The sequence below is a fragment of the Miniopterus natalensis genome, chromosome 4 (assembly GCF_054644295.1).
Source record: "Miniopterus natalensis isolate mMinNat1 chromosome 4, mMinNat1.hap1, whole genome shotgun sequence".
Taxonomy (NCBI): Eukaryota; Metazoa; Chordata; class Mammalia; order Chiroptera; family Miniopteridae; genus Miniopterus; species Miniopterus natalensis.
The window spans coordinates 55,576,188-55,598,416 of record NC_142084.1 but is presented as its reverse complement, the minus strand read 5'-3'; the positions used below and the strand labels follow the sequence as shown (position 1 = coordinate 55,598,416).

The 22,229-nt window shown below is 35.4% G+C and overlaps 1 protein-coding gene and 1 pseudogene across 2 annotated transcripts in view; one reads left to right on the top strand and one right to left on the bottom strand.

Annotated features, from left to right (window-relative positions):
• GALNTL6 (polypeptide N-acetylgalactosaminyltransferase like 6) overlaps nucleotides 1-22,229 on the bottom strand; it is a 755,171-nt gene that overhangs the window by 525,270 nt on the left and 207,672 nt on the right. The window lies entirely within an intron of this gene.
• LOC107527516 (ATP synthase peripheral stalk subunit d, mitochondrial pseudogene) lies at nucleotides 13,385-13,867 on the top strand (annotated as a pseudogene).

The following is a 22,229-nucleotide window of genomic DNA, read 5'->3' as shown; positions in this document are numbered from 1 at the left end:
AAGCATGGGGAGTAATAATTGCTAAAATTACTTGAGGCTGTCTTTGTGTCAAGCAATACACTGAGCACTTTTTGTTCACTGTCCTACATTCGTTAAGTCCCATAAAAATACTAGTAAGTAAATACAACTCTTATTTTATGCAGCTGATAATGAAGACACACAAACAATATTGTGGAAATGAATCATAAAAGGAAAAAATAAATTTGTTCATTTACTCAACACATATTTATCAAATATTTATTATAAGCTAGCTCCTTTCCTAGGGGCTGAGAACCAAATGGTGACCACCACATCCTGCTCTCCGGGAGTCCAGCGTGGGGCAGGGAGGGGGCGAGCACATGAACAGTTTAATTGGTATTATGAGGAATCGAAGAAGGGTAGAGTGCTTTCAGTATGAAAAAATGCGAGTTTCTTATTGGAAATGATGCCTAAGGACCTGAAAGATGATTAGGAGTTGGCTACAGGAAGAAGAAAGAAAAGTACTAGAAGCTCCAAAGCAAGAAAGAGTGCCATACATTTTGGAAATTAAAGCAGTGTCGTTTGGCTACTTCACGTATTACATTAGTACAGTATAGCCTGGATTTGATGCTGGAGGAGGCAAGTAGGCAGTGGATTTAAAGCATCTCATAGGAAAGAAGACCATATGTGGCCTTGGTTTGCCCAGGAGAGTCCTAACACAATTGTTAACAGCACCCTTTGCCTCCAGGGAATTACTTAATGGCATCCTTTTGAACTCTCAAAGCTTTCCTGCTGGACAATAAATTCTATGTATAGGAGGTTCTGCCTTTCTGTGGGGGCTATGGAAGTCACATAATATCTTTGAACTGAGAATTGGCATAATCAGATTCATATTTTAGAAAAAAATCACTATCTGCAGAGCAGAGAATGATCTGGAGAGAACTTACGTGGCAGAGTTGGCTAGCCCTCAAGGTTTTGCGCTCATCTACAAGGTATAGAGTTTTTGTTAGAAAGTAGCTGTCAGTAAGGCCTACAGCTTCAAATTGCCTGTGTAATCTCCCTTTCCCAACCTGCTGGCCTTAGGTCAATGCCCAGGACAACCTTCAAAAATGCTTTGAAGATAAAAAAGCCTTTGCCAGCCTTGTTTACTAAATGAGAACATGAAACAAAGAACACACATGGCCACCTCTCACTGGACTTCACACGAGCAAGATGAACTTTCCATGAGCATAAAGGCAACTTCTATTTTGTTAAGGCCTGAAGATCTCAGAATTTATATGTAATAGAAACAAGCGCTCTCCTAATTTAGTAATGCTGATAGCAAACTGACAATTTATCAAGTTATTGCAATAGTTCAGGAAATAGATAATGCTGGTATCATAACTAAAGAAAAGGTGAAGAGTTTCACCACAAGTAGGTATCAGGTTTTCCTCTAAGGTTTTTCAGTTTGAGAACCTGAGTCAATTCTAATGAAAATTTTTAATTTAGAGAATGGAAAAAGAAAATGATTTGAGAAAAGGAAACATACTGAGTTCAATTTAAAATGACTTTGAATTTTATTAGATATCCAAATAAAATGTGTAACAGGCATCTGTAAATTATGGTCTGCAGGATGAAAGACAAAAGGAGTAGAGGAAGGAAGATAACATCCATTTCAGGCATTTTATGTACGGATTGCTCCTTTCTTTTCTTTTCACTTCATCCCTACACTTTACATGCCAAAATATGGTCTCTTTTTCATGGACAACTGGAGACTGATCCATCTTATGAACACATGATAAAGTTGCTATTTGTGGATCCAAGACTACGGAAATTTAGTTTTTGAAATTTATATTATTTGAGAATGTTAGGTATATGGAGTTAGGATTTGTACTGAGGGCAATGTAAAATCATTAAAGATTTTTTCTTTCTTTTTGTTTATTTTTAATTTAAATTTCATTGACATATAACATTGTATTAGTTTAAGGTGTACAATATAGTGACCTGATACTTGTATACTTTGTGAAATTATCACCACACTAAGTCTAGTTACTACCTGTCACTATACAATATCTTTAAAATAGGGTTGAAGGGGGGGGTCAAATAGATGGTGATGGAGGGAGATTAGACTTTGGATGCTAAACACACAATGCAATATAGAGATGTATTACAGAATTATATACTTGAAACATATAATGTTATTAACAAAGTTAGTAATTTCTTTTCTCATGATGAGAACTTTTAAGATCACTCTTTTAGAAACTTTCAGATATGCAATACAATACTATTGCCTACAGTCACCATGCTGTATTTTACATTCCCATGACTTACTTTATAACTTCAAGTTTGTATCTCTTGATCCCCACCCATTACCATTCCCCAACCCCTTCAAGCCCCCCTAACTCCCTACTCCACACTCACTTTAAAGGATTTTTAGAATAGTCACTCTGGAAACAATGTAGTAACTAGATAGAGAGGAGCCAGTAGTTTAGGAGCTCAGTGATAAACAACTCAATTAAGGTAGTGGGACAGTGGAGATAGGCAAAGAGGGGGCAAATGGGGTACATCTGTAATAGTGTCAACAATAAAAAACATCAAAAAGAAATATGGTGATAAAATTTAGAAGGTAGTATAAATAGGAAACACTGCAAATGATAGGGGCACTTACAATGTCCAAAGATTGAGCACCTGAATTAATCTGAAATATAATTATATTACTTATAAAATTGTAGAACACATATACTTATGTAAGCAAGGATTTAAGTTTTTTTCCCCTTAGGCTTCTTTCTCCTAGGCCTTTGCACCCCACACTCCCCTTGATCCCGGACTGAAGCAATTAAGGAGGTGGCGCAGCTGAGAACAGTGGGTTAAGCTATCACCTTATGGAGACATCATATCACCTTATGGAGACATTGCCAGGTGACCAAGATCAAAGGGAGTGACTTCCAGGACTGCATGTAGCTGCATTCCATTCCCAGCCTCAGTTTGTCCCCTATAACCGGATCCCTGCCTCCGTTGAATTGGGTACAGCGACAGGCAGCCCCAAGCCCCACCGGGGCTTCCCCGTAACACAAGGACGCCAGAAGAATATGATTTGCACTCAGGATGGTCTCCACTGACTAGAATGTGACCCACAGCCATTCAGGTTCAAGTGAGATTGGTTAAAGAGTCCATTCGAAAACCAAAAGAGTTTATCATGGTTATCTTTGCTTTGTAATTCATAGGTAGGGGTTTTCAGATGCATGAATTAGCCATCTATACACATTTAATTTCAAGTTTTCATTTGTGTTATATGACTTCTTTAGAAAGTGCAATACATAGTATATTAGTTCTTAAATTTGCAAGCAAATATTTTAACTTAATAAACATTTTCTGAACATTTATTATTTGCTTGGCTCAGTACCTAGAAATGGTGATAAATATTTTACAAATGTTGTATATATAAGTTTATTTTAAACCAGAAATTGATAAGAATGCCAATTATTTATTAATTGAATAAACATTTATTATACGGCTATATGTGTTATGTACTTATGAATAAAGAGCTAATGTAATGTTGAGTAATACAGACATAACTTTCAAAGCCTTGTGGCATATGACTTCTGGAGGGTAAATATAAGTGAGTAAATAAATGCCATACGGGGGAAAACCAAAATTTTAAGGGTTAGGAAAACAGTTTTGGGGGCAGTCTATACTGAGACCTGAAAATTGAGTTTAGCAGTCTTAGATGGAATTTTTGAAAGAGTGTGATAAACAAGAATACTTATGCCAAGGCCAAAGTTTTGAAAGGACACCATGTTTTGGGGAACATAGTCATTCATTTCTGTATGACTAAAGTGTAGATTATGGATGGCAAGGGATGTGACTGCAGAGGTCAGGAAGAGCCCTTCTGATGAGTTAGGAAGTTTAGGTTCTATAGCAAGCTGTCTAATGCCCTCAACAGAGAAGGTTCTCATTGTCCTCCAGGGAGTCCTGTGAGTACTATTTGCAGAACAGTTTTCAGAAGGGTAATAGTAAAGAATAGCATGCTGTCTGGTTATGTTAACTGAAAAGGTGATGATGGTGGACCAAAAGTTACTTACAATGAAAACTGGGGGAAGTGGAAGACTTTCAGAAAGAATTAGGGAGTGGAATGGATGGTAAAGGTTATTTATTAGATAGGTGGGATGAGTGGTTTCAAGAATAACTGCTTTATGTGAACAATGAAGTCATTCAAAGGTAGGAAAGCCAAGAATGCATTGACATTGAGGGGGAAGTCTCTGGTTCAATTTTGAACATATTGTATCTGAAGTGCTGGGGAAGAACATTTCTTCTGGGGATGTATTTTTCACAGTCATCAGCACATCAAGGGAAGATGAAGCTACAAGATAAGTGAATTCTTTCAGAATAGAATGACAATGGAAGCAGTCCTGGGAAAGAATCAAGAGGAAGACAAGCACTGGGTCCCAGCAATATTGAGAGCGAAATGTTAGCTTTGGGTTCCTGAGGAGAAGTTAGCCAATTTCCTAGGAAAGGACTAGTACAATTGTCAAGGCCCTATTCCCAGGCCCACCAAGCAATCTTTCTTCACCGTGTGGGCCGAATTTTCCCTCCACAATGCACATATAATCATGCTCCCAGATTCCTTAAAAGATATAAACAAAGCTTCTTATTGCTTTAGGGAATAAGAGAAAAACGCCTAATCTGGCCTATGAGGCCTGCATGGCCTGATTTCAACACATCACTGTAGACCCCTGTCCCTCATGTCTCTCAACATTAACCACTCCAATCTTTGTCTTATGTTTATTTATTTTTGTTAGTTTCTTCTTCAAATAAACCTTCTTCTGTCACAAGTTAACTTATATTCCTTTTATAGTCAGTATTTTTTCTCATTGATGACATTTCTTAAACTCCCAATAGGTCAAATACCACTATTATAGTTGAAAACATTGGCTCTCTTTGTAACGTACATTTAATGTCCACTGTCCTCACTAGATGGGAACAGACACAATATTGGATTTTACTCACCATGGACTCTTCAGCCCACAGAAAATTATGTGGGCTCCATTAATACTTTTAAACAAATTAATGGATGAATCGCAGTAGGTACTAAAGAGAAAGATGGGCGAGAAATTGAAAGTTCCTTTTCAACCTTTTCCCCCAAGAAATGTGGCTGTAATGGGGACTATAGAAAAAGGGAGCTCACAAGTAGAAATGTGGGGTTGAGAATTTTTTAAGTTAGGTGAGGCTCAACATGTTTAAGTGATGAGAATGAGGCCAGAAAGTACACTGCATGCAACACACACACACACACACACACACACACACACGACTCTTATTTAGGATATGTTGCCAAACATCATCTCTGCAAGCCTCCCTTTTCTTACTAGTATCTTTTAAAAATAGTGGATTTATTTTACTCATTGTTGACTTGACTATAAATGGCCCCAAACTCTATATACGCAACATCTTTTCACTGTGCTTTCTCAAGTTTTCAATATAATGGTTTGTTGCTCTTGAGATAATAGTTTGAAAAATCGTACAAGCTGTTAGAATATTTGCATAGTGATTATATGCTGAACAGCAGCTTGGATTTTCTATTTCCATCTGCTTCAACTTAGTAAGTGTAAGAGGTATTATTATTATTATTATCACCATTATTATCATTAACTTATCTAAATTCCAAATTAGGAAACAGACAAACTGCACATAATCTTTTGATAGATAAAAATGACTTTGTTAAAAGGAAATTTTTGTTTTATGTAATAAAGTCTTTTGAATTTAATTCCCTTTGCAATTTTAAAAGGGCAAGTTTATTCAAGTGTAAATAATATGCTCATGTCTGTGACTAATGAAACCATTTAAAAATAATAAATTAGTCTGCAAAGCTTGCAGCATGTACTCTTTTCAACATTTTGCCCTTCAGTCTCCTTGAACAATGAAGGTAACCTGGTCTCTGCTTATAATCACCAGTTATTTCTAAGAATAGGAACACTTCACTGATCTGAAACTCCTCTATTTGTTACAGGGCTAGAATCTGCAACAACACAGAAGGAACTAAGGGTTTGGGGAATCTACAGCAGGTTTAATAAAACACAAACAATTAGCCTGCTAGGCTCACACTGCTTTCTGATTTTCCTCCGGGTCTGTATACTCTTGACTTATCCATTATATGGCACAATCGGTGCTTATTATTCATTAGATTTTAGTGGACCTGCATAGAGATTTTAGTTAATTACTTGTTCATCTATGGCTTAAATTTAGTTCAGGGGTGTTTCCATTGTGCACCGCTGCCTCCTCTATCATTATACCCATTTAAGGTTATATTAAGCTTTCATAAGGTAAAGTGTATATATTATATATTTTTCCAAAAGGGGTAGAATTATAAAATATTTTAAAATGAGGAAAGCTTCAGTCATCCTGAAAATGTGGCTAAGGAGACTTTGATGTGGCTTTGGCACTAATACTGACACCTCAAATCTGTGCATTTATGTCAAACTTTTGCTGAGGTTTAAGGATAGACGTATAAAGATTAAAATGTGCTTTTTCAAAACATAGAACCTTGTAATTTTCTAAGCTCCTGGGCAGCACTGGTGTCCTGTCTTGCGTTGCTCATGGCATTCCAGAGGGGTTGCTTTCTTTCACTTCCTCAAAGGGACCTCCAGGTTACCAACACTTTTCCTTCACAGAGCTCCTGCCTCTGCTCTCTCACCTCTGCCGGGAAGGCTCACCATCCTCCACCTCAGTGAGTCCTGTTTATCCCTCCAGTATCTGCTCAGCGATTATTTGCTCAGAGAAGGCTGCCTAGATTTTGTAAACTAAATTAGAGCTCCATGGATATTGTCTTATCACATGCCCTGCAATTTACCTTCAGATCACTTCAAGCATCTCATATATTTATTAGCACCATTCTGTGCAAATAGTGTTCAATGTCTCCCTTTTCATTTCCCCTTAAGCTCCAAGAGGGTCTCATCTCATGTTCTCCACGGTATCCCCATTGCTGGGCATGGTGCTTGTGGCCTCGTGGTTGTCCAACACACATTCACTGAATAAATAAATGATCTGCCTTCTATGGTGGAAATTTCTGTGCACGATGGACAAATATAGTGACCCTGCCCATTGTAAATATTTCCCTTTCCTTGTTTTATTTTGGAAAGCATTAGGAAACTTACTTTCTTCTTCTCTTGGAAATTATGAAACAATTTGTGAATATGAGGTTTCATGTTGCATTGATTTCTAGAATCCATATGTCTTACCTCTTTTTAGCTGCAATCCCTGACTCATAGGCACCTGCAAAAACCTCCTCACTGAATGCTCAGTGATTTAAGTTGTGTCACTAGGAATCCAGTCTCAGAACCCAGCACTTATTTCACTCATCCTGTAGAAAAAAATAGGAGCTTCATGTTCTGACTGGTGAATTGGCCCATCGCTATCCTGACCGCAGATGGGGAAGAAAATGAAGAACCAATGTGTTTTAAAGGAAGCGGTGAAGGAAAAGTACTTGAAATATCTCATCTTGGTGGCAATAAAGAATATGAGCATAATATTGAAAAACTCCACCAATGTAAGTAAGCAAAACAGGACAAACATAATCTTTAACGCTTAGAAGGGCACTTTTAAATTGAGATTTATCATCCACATTAAATAAGTAGCATAAGTATTTAGTGATTCATCATTCATGTTAATGCCACATAATTCTCAAAGGCCATCGGTGATACCCATTATCCTCAGTGAATGTGCCAAAAATGAACTTTTGGCCCCTCAATTGTGCCTGAACAAGACAGATAAAGGTTTGTGTTTTTTTTTTTTTCATTATTTGAAACTGTCACTGTAAAGGTTAAAGGGACAGGCACTGCCAACCTTTGATAGAAACTATCTTGTCAAAAACAGAGTTTCTTTGAGACAACTACTCAAAATGACCTTAAATCAGGAATTTAAATCTTTTCAAATATAGCTGTGTTAAAAAAAAGCCTGTCTCAATACAAATGAATTTGAGTCATTTTGATTACTTGTCTTGAAAGAGAAGTTGGTTGATTAAATATTTATTATTTGCAAAAAGCTCACTTAAAGCAGCAGTTCTTCACTGGAATGGACTAAATGAACCTGGTGGATGAAGTTTTGAAAAATATATCCTATCATTCAGATTAAAAAGGTGACACTCCTAAGAACTCTTTATTACAATTAAGCATTTAGCCTCAAAGATGCTGAAATCTTATATTTCATATTAGATTTTTTTCCTCCCTTAGTAAGATATAAAGAGAGAATATATAAATATCATGAAATTTTTATTTTTTGCTGAAAGGTTCTAAATGGAAACTATGTTAAGAGTTCTGGAATCAGTGACTAAGCATTTACATGATAAATATTATCCAGATATATTGGATTTCTAAAAAATGGTATATGTTAAAATAAGTATTAAGCTACATGTGTATGCTAGTGAATATATTGATGGTAATGTGCCAATTATTTTAAACAATTAACAAACTAAATTTTTCATTGAGAACAAAATTTACCATTTTAAAGTAAACAATTCAGTGGCATTTCGTGCATTTGCAATGTTATAAAACCACCACCTCTATCTAGTTCAAAAACATTTTTATCACCTTGAAAGGAAACCTATATACATTAAGATTTTACTCCCCATTCTTCCACCACCAGCCGCCAGCCCCTGGCAAGCACCAATCTACATCCTGTCCCTGTGGATTTATCTATTCTGACTGTTTCATGTAAATGGAATCATATAATATGTGACCATTTGTTTTGGCTTCTTTCACTTAGCATGTTGTCTTAGAAGCTTATCCACATTGTAGCATGCACCAGTACATCATTCCTTTTTATGGATAAATAATATTCCATTATGTGTATAGGTTCCTATTTGTTTATACATTTATCAGGTGGTGGCCACTTGGGGCACTGCGATTAATGCCATGGACATGGGTGCACAAATATTTGAGTAGGGTTTTTCAATTCTTTTGGGTATATACCTAGGAATGGAGTTGCTGGGTCATATGGTAATTTCAAGTTCAACATTTTGGGGAACTGTCCTTTACAGTGACTGAAACATACCATGTCCCCAACAGTAATGTGCAAGAGTTCACATTATTCTACATCTTTGGTAATGCTTATTATTTTTCTTTAAATAAATTACATCCACCCGTGTGGAAGTGAAATGGCCCCTCATTATGGTTTTGATTTACATTTCCCTAATGACTAATGATATTAATTAAGCATCTTTCCATGTTTTTTTTTGAGAAGTGTACCAATTTTTAATTGTTATAAAATCTGTCAATATAGTCTATTCTTGCCTTTATATAAGGCAATAATATTAATTCTCTAATATGCCTTTACTTATAATATCTATGCAAATCAAAAAAGAATATAAGGTAAACTAAATTGGTAGTTTTACATATTAATTTCATCTTATTAAAGATTCAGACAGAATCCCTTCCTTTTTTCTCTCTGGGAAATTGCAGTGTTTGTTATGCACAACTGAGCATTAGGACAGATGAGATATTTCAGTAACTCTGTGGTCACCATGTTAACAGTTTCTTACAATGCTACGTTACTCCACTCAAACAGTAAATTTAAATGTCAAGTGTCATATTAATTTTCAACACTCTCAGGAAAAGTCTTCTGGTGTTAAACTAAACGCAGTTGGTAGTGAAAAATAAATGGAGGATATGATAGTTTTACTAAAATTGTGAAATTCATTTATTGTTGATGTAGACATCTTCAAGATTTACTAAAAAAGCACAAAAACTAATAATCTAAACTTATACTTATGCATTAGGATAAGTCATGTTATAATATGATTTATCAAAAAGTGGAGATATCATGTTGCCAATTCTGAGAGTTGAAGAGAATTTTATTGTTTTTCTGTGACTGAAAAAGATCTTAAAAATTAATAAGGAATTAACTGAACAAAATGAGATACACACAGAACATGTGATATATGTGCTGCAGATATTAAAATAACGAATTGAGCTGTAGGGTATAATAATCAGCATATTTCCTTAAAATCAGTTTTACTAACTGGCTTAGAATACACTGGGGGCTTGTCTCACCAGCTATATCACAGTCAAGTACAAAAGCCTTAACCTCATGTCTTTCTTATACAAAATCTTCCTCGATGCCATCATTATTTGGGCGTTAAAATCTAGCCTAGCATTTTATTTGAGTCTCCAAGTTCGAATCCATTCTTCTTCTACCTACTGAATAACAGGCCTTCTTCTATCTATAGTTTGAGAATTGGCTTCAGCTCAAGACATGGGGCTGCTGCTTCTAATTGTAGTCCATTCTTATTGCTGGCAGTTCATTTGGGAACGATATGCAATTCAACTTTGTCTAATTTCCGGGGAGAAGAAGTTTGCTAGAAATGTTTTTAGAATGTGCAAAGAACTGCAAAAGGTCTGAGGTTTTACTCTACTTACAATTTAAAAGTTAGCCTGCCACAGGGTTTTTTAAGATGCTGTCAGATACATGGAGACCTACTAGGTTTGTTTCTCTTGCTCTCTAATCTTCATCAAGGAGATGTGGAGCTGGGCTCGGGTGAATGCCACACACACACTGGGTCTGTGTCACAGCTGAGAAATGCTAATTTGAGGAAATCCCTAATCTTAAAAAGGAGCCACCCTCAATCCTGCACCATTTTTGTCCTAGTGGGTGGGAAATACTATATTTGTTACCCTGGTCAGGAGACAAATGACTCCCCTGCTCAGAACGACACTGTCTCTATCCACCAAGGTTGTTTGCTATACAAACAACATTTAAAAAATAACCTTCAACTACAACAACAAGATCCCTGTTAATGCCTTTTCTAGGAAAATGTACAAAAACATGAGAGACTCACGGAGAATTGTGTTTCAACAGATATTTACTCATTACTATTGAAGGGAATGGGGAGTTGCATCCTGCCATGGGATTTCATCCAGGGCTCCCGTAGCCCTGCTGGCTCCTGGAAGTCATCTCATCTGAATGAGGTCAACCAGCATGAAGCTGATAGATGCTATTGATCACTGAACAGAGGATGACCAATGTGTCTACCAATCCTAAAGCCCACCTCCCATTTGGACTCCAACTATGTAAGTAATAAATTACACATTATATTAGTCATGTCAATAAACATCCTCACTGGTAGACTCTGACAGTTAAATTCACTGTTTCCTCCTTTCCCTAGGGATATCCCTATATCTGCAAGTAATACTTTAGGAATGGTTCCGAAATAGAGAGGGATATGGTGGGACTATAATATTATTATTTTTTGTGCCTTCTGCTGTCTTTTAAAGTTTGAAAGAAAACGGTACATAAAATAGAAAGACAAGTTGGGGGCCTTTATAAAACTGGCTTAGTTTTGTTTGAAAAATATTTATCAGTTGAATAAAAACAATTTTTAGAATATCCTGATATAGACATTTAGGTTGTCACAAAACAAACTAAAACAAATATCTATTAAATGGATATTAGATCTTAAAAGGCTAGGTTTTACAGCAAATCAGATTGCCATCTATCAATAAGAATCAATAAAATGGACCAGTCTTTTATTATTATTCTTTCAAGCAAACTATCTTTAATTTCCTGCTTATCCAGTTTAGATTCCACAGTTCATCATTTTATTTTATTATATATATATCTATATATATATTTAGAACTTTTAAAAATTTATCTTTATTTTTGAAAGTATTACAGATGTCCCCTTTTCCCCCACTAACCCCCTCTACCCCACTTTTATCACCATGAAATTAACTGATCTAGTTTATTGAGTAGATATTCTCTTTGGGGACAGAATATTCTGTCTATGCAAGCATATCCCTTTTTATAACTTCCAGTATTTTGCCATTAGGGACTATTTATTTATTTTTTTAATATATCTTTGTTGATTTCAGAGAGAGGAAGGGAGAGGGAGGGAGATAGAAACATCACTGATGAGAGTCATTGATCAGTTGAGTCCCGCATGCTCTCTGCTGGGGATGCAGCCCGCAACCCAGGCGTGTGCCCTGACCGGGAATCCAGTGATCTCCTGGATCCCAGGTCAACGCTCAACTGCTGAGCCATGCCGGCAGGGCAACTGGGGACTATTTAAATGATCAATTTTGTGAATATTGATCAGTCCTTTGTGGGTTAATGAAAACTGAGTCTTTGGACTTAAGAAATTCTGAATCCATTTGATACAGTGGTTCCCTGGATACATCTAAAGAAAACAGAATTCAAATTGAGAGCATTTATTTAATGCCTATGATGCATTTGTCAGGCACTCTTCAAAGAACTATTATCTTTAATCCTTAGAATTATATTGTAAGTTAAGTCCTGCTTTTCTCATTAATGGATGAGGAAACCAAGGCTCAGAGCCAAAAGCCACAAAGCTAATAAGCCCCAGTGCCAGGCTAAACCTTTTTGCTCCAAAGCCTATTCACTTCCTATTACACCAACTAATCCCTCAATAGAAATCAATTTTTAAAAACTCAGCATCAAGTTCTTTTTAGCCCTAATGCAGTAATTTATACAACTTAACAATATACTCGTGATGACTTCAAAGGGCACTCTGAAGGTCTCCCAAGTGAATTATGAGTCATTTGATAAAACAGAAACAATTTCTTCATGATTAGTTTACAGCCTACTTAGCACACATGTGATCATGGGTGTGTGTTTTACTATTAGTCTTGGGTATTATGTAAATATAAAAATATTTATGTCTAGTTCAGAATATAAAACTACACCTATTTTTATCCTTTCTGTATTCAGTGGAAGTAGTAGATAAATGAAGTGAATAGCAAGTTCATTCAGCTGAAAAAGACAAGTAAACATCCTCATCTGTTTAAATGACGTGTTGCCTGTGTGCAGGCAGATACGTAGAACAGCTGTCCATTTGGGGGACTAAAATATTTATGTAAAAAACTAGATAAATTCTTATAATGTTCATTATAAAGAAGTTAGTAATTTAACACTCAAATCATTTCTTCTATCTAAAGGTACTATCAATCCATTTTCTAAGGAAAATTCTATAAATGTTCCAACATCAATTTCTGTCATTTATCATTAATCAATTACTTTATATCTGTTACTGCACACTTCAACAATTGAATTTTTATTAAATTTTCATTTCAAAGTAGTATACTGGTTTAATAGTTATTAAAGCAATAAAAATAAATGTATTCCCTATTATACAAAAGCAAATTTCTCCACCCACATATGTATTTGAGTCTCAGTATTAACTCTGTATAAACTGACTACTTCCCTCCTTTTGCTGTAGGAATTATTCCCAAACAATAGAGGTGGGAAATAAAAATTTCATTCCAACTTGAGGAATCTAGACGACATGTGGATTGTAGAAGTTGTTAAATGACAACATTTAAGATTTTTATCCAGGAAATATCACATCCAAAACTCACCAGGAAGGTGTAAAAGTGCATAAGAAAATACATGATCAATAAGTTCTATGGAGGGGCCGCCAGGGTCGGTGAAGGATCTCAAGATGGCTGGGTGAAAACTTGCTCTAAAACCATTGACTGGGTAGCTTTTGGGGAGATCATACCCCAAAACCAAAAGGCCATTGCTAACACCCTGAAATCCTGGAATGAGACTCTCTCTCCAGGTTGGCTACTCGACCTGAGAAGCCACCTGCCATCGACTGGGCTTACTGCAAGGCCGATGTAGTGAAGGCCGGCTTGGTAGATGACTCTGAGAAGACGTTTAATGCCCTGAAGGTTCCTGTGCCAGAGGATAAATACAGTGCCTGGTGGATGCTGAACAAAAAGAAGATGTGAAAAGTTGTGCTGAGTTTTTGTCTCTCTCAAAGAGCAGGGCTGAGCAATACTAGAAGGAGCTGGAGAAGATGAGGAACATAATTCCATTTGATCAGGCGACCATTGAGGATTTGAATGAAGTCTTCCCAGAAACCAAATTAGATAAAAAGAAGTATCCCTACTGGCTTCACAAGCCAGTTAAGATTTTATAAGCTTGAGTGTGGGAGGAAGCTCTGGCCCTCGTATTATAAATTCTGGACATTAAAATTAATTATATAGTAAAAAATAAATAAATAAGTTCTATGGAGAGTATTAAGTCAGGTGCAGATTGTAAAAGGAAACAAAAAGATTCAACTAAATTTTCCAATAATAAAAATGACTACATTATTTTATCTGCTCTTTTTTATACTATTTAAGTTCCTATTTTTCAAACAATACATGTTAACTGGCTATAAATATTAATTTCATGTTTATTTGTCCAATAAATATACTGAATACACTCTGCATAACCTTTCTAGTTTACTGCATGCTATATTAATTCCTTTAAGGGTTCCATAGTTGTTACTTTAAAACAAGTCAATCCATCATTTATTCATATTGATTTCCATATCATCTGTAATTATTCAACTATATTGAGTTTTATCTCACCTATAATTTTTTATCCTAAACTGTATGTCTGAGAGAAATAAACAGACAGATAAACAAAGTGAGACAAGAGAAAGAACACTAAAGTTAAAAAGATAATATAAGATTACGGTTAGAACAATAGAAATTCTGAAGATAGTAAATGTACCCATTTATAGCCTGTAACCACTGAAAAAAAATACTTTGAAAAATGTTTTGAATTGCTCAAAAACCTTCAATGAGCTTTTTTTTTTGTTATCACCATAATCAAATTTATTATTCCAATGGCACTAATAAAGCTAGAGATGCTCATGGTGAAATTGAACAAGATTTCCAGCATTCTAGTGTCTGTCCAAACAGAAATGTCTACCTGTTTGTTCCTTCCCCCTTTCTGAGGGAAAGTCCGCTATGGGCCATTTACCCAAATAAACCTCCTAATCTGTTTAATTATTATTATATTTTTGGACATTTGAGTTGCATATTGCCTGGGGCCAAAATTTATTATGGTAATGTCTTCTGCACACAAATGCATCCCTAAAGTCATCCCATGGTCCAGCCAAAATGGAAGAGTTTTAACCTAAACATAACCTTCACTTTTTAAAAAAAATTAACTCATCACTCATGCTGTTCCTTCTACCTCTCCTTTCCCTTATCTCCACCTGATCATCACAGGCATGCGGTATGTGCTTCTTCAAATGCTAACACCTCTATTTAATCATCTAGTTTGTCTTAATTTTTATTCTTTTTATATTACTGTGTAAATCAATGACAGTTCGCACTCTCCCAGGTCTGGGCACCTTTCTGCATTGCATGTTCCATAGCTGTTGTGTGATATTCTCCAAAAATGTTTCCTAAACTGCAAGAACTGTCCTGCCCTAGAATGAGCCCTCCTCAGTGCACACAAGTACATCCATGATGGTTAGAAAACTTAGCTGCCCTATGGTTATGAAATATATCTATGTGAACTCCTTCAAATAAAATGTGAAGTAGTGCCCGGCTGGCGCTGGCGCTGGCGCAGGGCTGAGCATCGACCTATGATCCAGATCTGTTTGGTTCCCCGTCAGGGCACAGGCCCGGGTTGCGGGCTTGACCCCCAACAGGGGGCGTGCAGGAGGCAGCCGATCAATGACTCTCTCATCATTGATGTTTCTATGTCTCTTTTCCTCTCCCTTCCTCTCTCTGAAATCAATAAAAACATATTTAAAAATATATATTAGTAGTAATGCTTTGAGTACTGTTTATTCCTTCCTTCCTCTTTCCTCTTTCCTCCTTCCTCCTTCCTCTTTCCTCTTTCCTCTTTCCTCTTTCCTCTTTCCTCTTTCCTCCCTCCCTCCCTCCCTCCCTCCCTTCCTTCCTTCCTTCCTTCCTTCCTTCCTTCCTTCCTTCCTTCAATTGGCAGTACCATCCCGCCATAAAGTAATTTCCCCATTTCTGTAGTGGCTACTAGGCTAGATGCCATTCCATGTTTTTGTATCAACTACTTTGGAAAGTAAAGGGAGGGCAAAGCACACAGTGCCCAGTGAAGCCAGAATCATGCAATGCATATCAGAGGCCTTCACAACTTCTCAAGCAACAACAGAAAGTCTGTACTTTACTAAGACTGGCTCAGTTCAGTACCTGACACCAATTCAAAAATTGTTTGACCAAGGAGATCAGTTTAAACACGTATTCTCTTTTGCTCACTAAAATCTCAGAGTAACTTCTCATGAATTTAATTCCAAATATGTGTTGAATCTGTCCACTTCTCTTTACCTCCACTGCTGCAATCAGAGTTCATGCCACCATTATCTTTTATCGGATGACTAACAAGCCTCTTAATTGGTCTCTCAACTGTAATTTCTAAAAACTTTCAATCCATTTTTAATATATCAGCTAGAGGGATTTTTAAAGAAAAATAAGTGATCATGTTACTTCCCTGCTAAAAAAAATTCTTCAAATAGGAAAGCTCACTTTAAAAAGAAGCATAATCTTTGTTGTTTGTTCTACTTAATGGTGACATACTATTATAAATATATGGATATTTCCACATTTGGTAATGTTTTCATCACTAAATTAAATCTTTTATATTTAACATGTATTTCACAGTGATTCATCAAAATGAGCCCTTTGCTCTAAGCATGTGAGAATCAAATTTTGAGGAATTTTATTTTAACAAGATTTCTTTTGGCTGAGATGTGCTATGCATGACACAGTATTCTTGAGAATAGTTATGCCATCTTCTAAACTGTTTCTTATGCCTTTGGAAACCCAGAAGTCTTATAGGCTTGGTTTAGTTGCACTCAGGACCGTCAGAAATAATGGGCCTGTCTCTAAAAGTAGTGGTAGTTAATCAAGTCTGCAAACAGAACCATCAGACTGTGTCCATCATCTCATAATATCAAAATTGGTTGCTGGGGGGATCAATTGAAATAAAGTATGTAAAATATATTGTGACCTGCGAGACCCAGTGCAAATGAAGTATAAAATAAAAATGACAGAATCAATCAAGAGATCACCATAAAAATATACAAAATTGAGAACACAAATTATTCTGCCCTAAAAATCTAGGATGTCTGGAACTATATTTTGAAAAACTCTTGACAAATAGTCCAGATTTTCCTTAACTTTCTTGAAACTGCATGGCAGCCAGAGTAACAGACTCTGCATTGGTGACTAAGGTGAGTATGTGGATACCAATGAGCTCCCTACAGGAAGTACAGTACAAAACATGTGCCTTCCTGAACTATAGATATGTACTAGAGCATATATATTTTTCATATTTTCTTGGACGATAACTTTGAAGGAGCCTATCTAATAATAGTAGCCAATATTTGCATAGCACTTTGCAGTTTACAGAACACTTACACAGTAATTATGAGAAGAATTAAAATTCAATCATTTGGAAATCTATAAATGTTCTCAGCAATTCTGCCAAGTACTTGAACAGAGTTTAATTTTTGGGACATGTAAATGAAAATAGAAATACTTAACTCATCTATTTTACAAGGTACTGAGGATCAAATAAAGAGAGGATTATTATTATAATGATAGTAAGATAATTATCCATATTTATACTTGCTTCTAGTTTAGAATAGTATACTTTAAAAAAGTCATAAATATATTAAAAATTTTATTTAAAAACCATAGTTTTCAATTTCAAGAGTCTTAAAGGTTTTCATATTTTGAATTATTAACAGTTTATAAATACCATAAAATACATTATAATGAGGAAAATTTGAAATAATTTCTATTAATTTATTTTAAATATTATTTATTTAGTATTGTAACTTAGAATTAGTCTTAGAGTATTTTTGATTAAAACGTATGAGGAGGTAATTTTTGAAATAGGAAAAACTAAATGGGTAGATTACTCAATTAACTTCATTTTTCCCCTTCATTGCATCTCATAGCTCCAGGTGGTCTGCTTTTGGTTCAAGCAGAAATTCAAAAGCAATGAAGGTGAGTGAAAATATCTTTGTACTTCTAAAGAGTAGTCGCATATTCCCACCTGAAAAGTTATTCCTTGGCCATATTTTTATCTTCTTGTTTTATGAGGCAGAATTCCCTGTTTATCCTTCAGCATCACTGAATCCTGCCACAAACTTCCATTTCTTTAATTTCCTTACTCTGAAATGAGTAATGTTAAATCCTTGAAGTGATTTCAATGATTTAAAATTTCTCTAATAATTAATATTAATAGACTGGGTACACAAATGTGCTTCTAGTAATTGAAAGATAAAATTACTCGTATATTTTCTAATTTATACCTTATTTTTACAGGTTGTGTGTGTGTGTGTTGTTGCCACTTGCCAAAGACCAAGAAATTTCTGAAAAGAAACAATTTCCATTGAGGCTTACATTTCTGAATTTATAGCTAAAGGTGGCTCCCAACAGACCCCCATTAACTTGGAAGATTCTGCCTGATTGATTTACAAAGTTTAATGTAAAAAACCCAAACAACCCTTTTTTTATATAATGTACATATAATAAATAAATCTGCCTATGTTTTTTATAAATGTATAATAACTAATATGTCAGACAAATTGATGAGAAACTTGCAGTGAAACAAATAACTTTTATTTTGAAGAAAACCATTTCTAAGAACAGAAATTGCATTTTAAGCCTGTTAAATACCACTTGCTTGTTTCATTAGAATCTCCTGTAACATAGATTACTTTTATTTACCTTGCTTATACATACACAGTAAAATGACGGCAAACTTTGATTAACTGAGTCATCTATGTTTAAATGTTTTATCCTAATGATGAGAAGAACCCCAAGATAAAATAAGTAAACCACAGTTGCTATGCATTTCCAAAACAAGGCAGCCAGAATGTAAAAATCTAATAAATTTAATCAGCTTTATTGCATTTTAAATTAGAGAGGAAACAGTACTTTTTAAAAAATGATTTTAAGGCATTTCTCAAAATGTATATAATGTTAGAAGTTAATTTGCATAGATCTAACTAAATAATCCTGCAATTTATACAACAGCTGCAATGCTAGTAAAGTCAGACCTTGTGCAGTAGCTCACCAGGGCAGGGCCGGAAATGGACATCAAATTTTCATCAGGATATTCCCATAGGAAATGATTTCTGAGGCTCTGTGCTGATTACCAGCCATGTCTTCTAAATGGCTCAGCTACTTTATTCTCCATGGTCACTCACTGTCGTATTGCACAGAATACTGTATTCAACATTGATTATCTTTAATGTGTTCTCAGATATAGAATTGTACCCAGTGCCAGCAGAATTAAAAGTCATGCTTAATTATTCAACATAGCCTAATAATTTATTTTTGACACCTTAATATTTACCAATTCTTTATGAAGGATTGTCGAAAGTATGAAAAGCCAATCTATTGGTTACTTATTAGCCACTGCTGTTTATTATCTTAAATGAAAAGGAAAAGAGCCAGGAAATATTCTCGAAATGAGAATGTGATCTGTGAATGTGTCTTTAGCCACAAGATCTTTTCAAACTTATCCCCTTGCCTCCTGATCTTATTGGAAACTTGACTTTTTTTTTTTTTCCTTTTTTCTTTGCAGCTATTTTCCCCTTTTTCTGTCCCACATAGTGAATCCTCAAGTTTGGAAGTTTTTCAGTGACATACTTAAAACTCTGACACACCTTTATTTTATGAATGTGTGAGTAAATGAGCAAGCAAATCAATTACCTCTACTTTTTTATCCATTTCTTTGAGAAACAAACCCAGAAGCAACGTTGCTCTAACACCTTTCTTTTACTAATACCTTAGCAGTTTCTGCCATCCTGTGAAGTCTTATATTCCTGCTGCCCCCATTTCTGCTAATTCCAGAGGTGATATTGATGTCCCTGTGCATGAAGAGTCTCAGCCCCTGGTCCCCCACTTTTGTCATATCCTTCAGCAAAGACTTCCTTCATTGTCCCACCTACCATGAATCTTTCCCACCTACCATGGCTTACCATCACCCCTCTATCTTTCTTCCTTTTATTAAATTGGAAGAAGCACTCTTCTTTATGACAAAGCCTGGTTTTCCAGATCATTCCTGAAGCTTCCTTTTCTTCAGGAATCCAAGGATGCTCCTCCATTGATTATGTTCTTTCTTTGGCATTTAAATACATCTGCCCATATTGAATCCTCCCCATTATTCCAGTCCAAGATGGTTTAATTCCAGCACTGCTTGCTAGCACTGATCCTTGGAACAGGACTGTCCCTTCCTAGAGGTGTACCTTTTTCTAGCTTGCACAAAGGTACCATATATGGACTAATGCCAGCCCTTACAGATAATCAATAAATGATGGCTGAAATAAAGAATATTTATGACAACCTTAAAAATAACTGCATTCAAACAAATAAAATGAACTCTTCTTAAATTTATTTTTTGTAACAATTACTCTAATTATTGGCATAATATAAGCAAATAACTGCAGTTGCAGCCACATTAATTCATTTATGTGCCTAAAAGTTTTTCTTATTAATTATAAAAATGTTAATAGCAATATACAAAGCCAATTCCTTTGTCTGATTTAGAAACAATTATTTGTTTCATAATCTTTGCAGAAAAACAACTCTCATTAATAAAATGATCATAAAATAATTAATTGTGCATTATGCCATCTACTCAAGTTACCTAATTGGCACAATTGGGGCTTCATAAATTCTATCATATAAACCTTGTTTAACTTTGCCACTTGGTCCACGCATCTGTCTCATAAAATTCTGTTCATGATCATGAGAATAATAGAAAGTGCCTGAGAGGATCAGTGACTGCAAATTAAAAATGCAACCCATACCACTACCAGATGGGCGGCACTATCATATTAAAATAAAGGATTGGTAACATTATCACTTAATATAGTCAAAACTATGGCATTGACTGGAAAAGAAAGGAAAAAGGTTGTTAGCTTTTTTATGATGTGAGTAATGTCCAAGCATGTAAGGGAAAAAGCTGTAATGCAGAAATGCAGTTGGTCACAAAGAGAAGGGTGTTTGATTATCCTAACTTACATATTGAAAATATGGTATTTATTTTGTTAAAATTTTCTTAAAAGAAAAAAAGCTATTTCATAATACAAAATCATGTCCATTAGGGTAGTCTAGAGCAGGTGTGTAAGGCAACCACATCTTTATTACTAGGGTCATAAACTGATGGAATGTGTTGCCATATAGAAATGTCAAAATATTTGATAGGCATATGTCTTAGCAACACATTTTTAATCACCTATGAAGGTGAGCCCAGAGAGGTCCATCTGCTTGTGCTGATTCCTTTCTCAGTAGAACCACGTGCCTGAGGTGAATCAAATCTGATCAACAGCATATTGAGGTCAATTTTCAAGAAATTTCAGATTTTTCTGGATGAACCCGAGGTTGCCAGAGATAACCAAGGTTGTTCCTCCATCCATTTCTGGTGAAAGTTTGTTGTTCAGTGTGGTTGGGATTTTACAAGCAAAAGATCACTTTGCAAAGGCCACAATCTGCTCAGTTAACTTAATGTACCTGAGGAGAAGTGCTAGCAAACATACCTTCTTATCTGCTAGCATGGTAACACAACAATCTAATCATATAAAGTGTTTTAAAAAATCTTAGGAGATGCCTTTTGCAGAAAATTTTATAATGATGAACTCACTTTAGAAAACTGTAGAGGTCAATTGTTTTAAATGATGAAATGTAGGCTCATCACACACACACACACACACACACACACACAAAATAATCGATCCTATTTTATGAATATTGTTCATAGTAACAAAATAAATTTTAAAACAAAAGATTTTTATGATATGACATTTAAAGACTACGGGAATTGACATATCTCCAGTGGATTACAGGGATACAAGTATCTTGAGTTAAATTGACTCTTCTAATCTTATATTCATAAATAGATTAATACTACTGTAAAACTCTAATCTCAGTAATGAGCATACCATGACATTAACATATATTAAACCATTAATGTAGGCTGCTTTCCAAACTGAAGAAGTAGATTCAGGAAATTATAAGGAAAAAAAGGGTGCAGGAAAGAGAATGCATACATAAAACATTGGAAAGCATGAGGAATCAGAGTTCCAAATGCATTCTATTCTACAATGTCACTAATAGAAATTCTTAAATTTGTAGTACTGCTGAATCTTTGCCAAGCTATGTTGTATCTTCCACTGAAACTAAATATAGTTTTCTATCTGCTATATGTACATTACCTACAGAGAAGCAGTGAGGGTAAAGCTCCATTCTCCTGATACACTTCCAAATTAAAATGTAGTTGTGATAATGTTCAAAAACACTACTGGCTTAGATCTTGAACTTCTGCAGTAGGAATCTGTGAAGCCATTTGCATTGAGATTTGGCTTCCCACTGCCTGAGCATGTTGGCCCGTTAGCTGTCAACTAGATTCGTAACTCTTTAAAGAAAAGCATTTAGTGTTTGTCTTCTCTAGAATACCTGATATAGTTTTAAACACAAAATAAGATTTCAAAATACGTTTGTTGATTT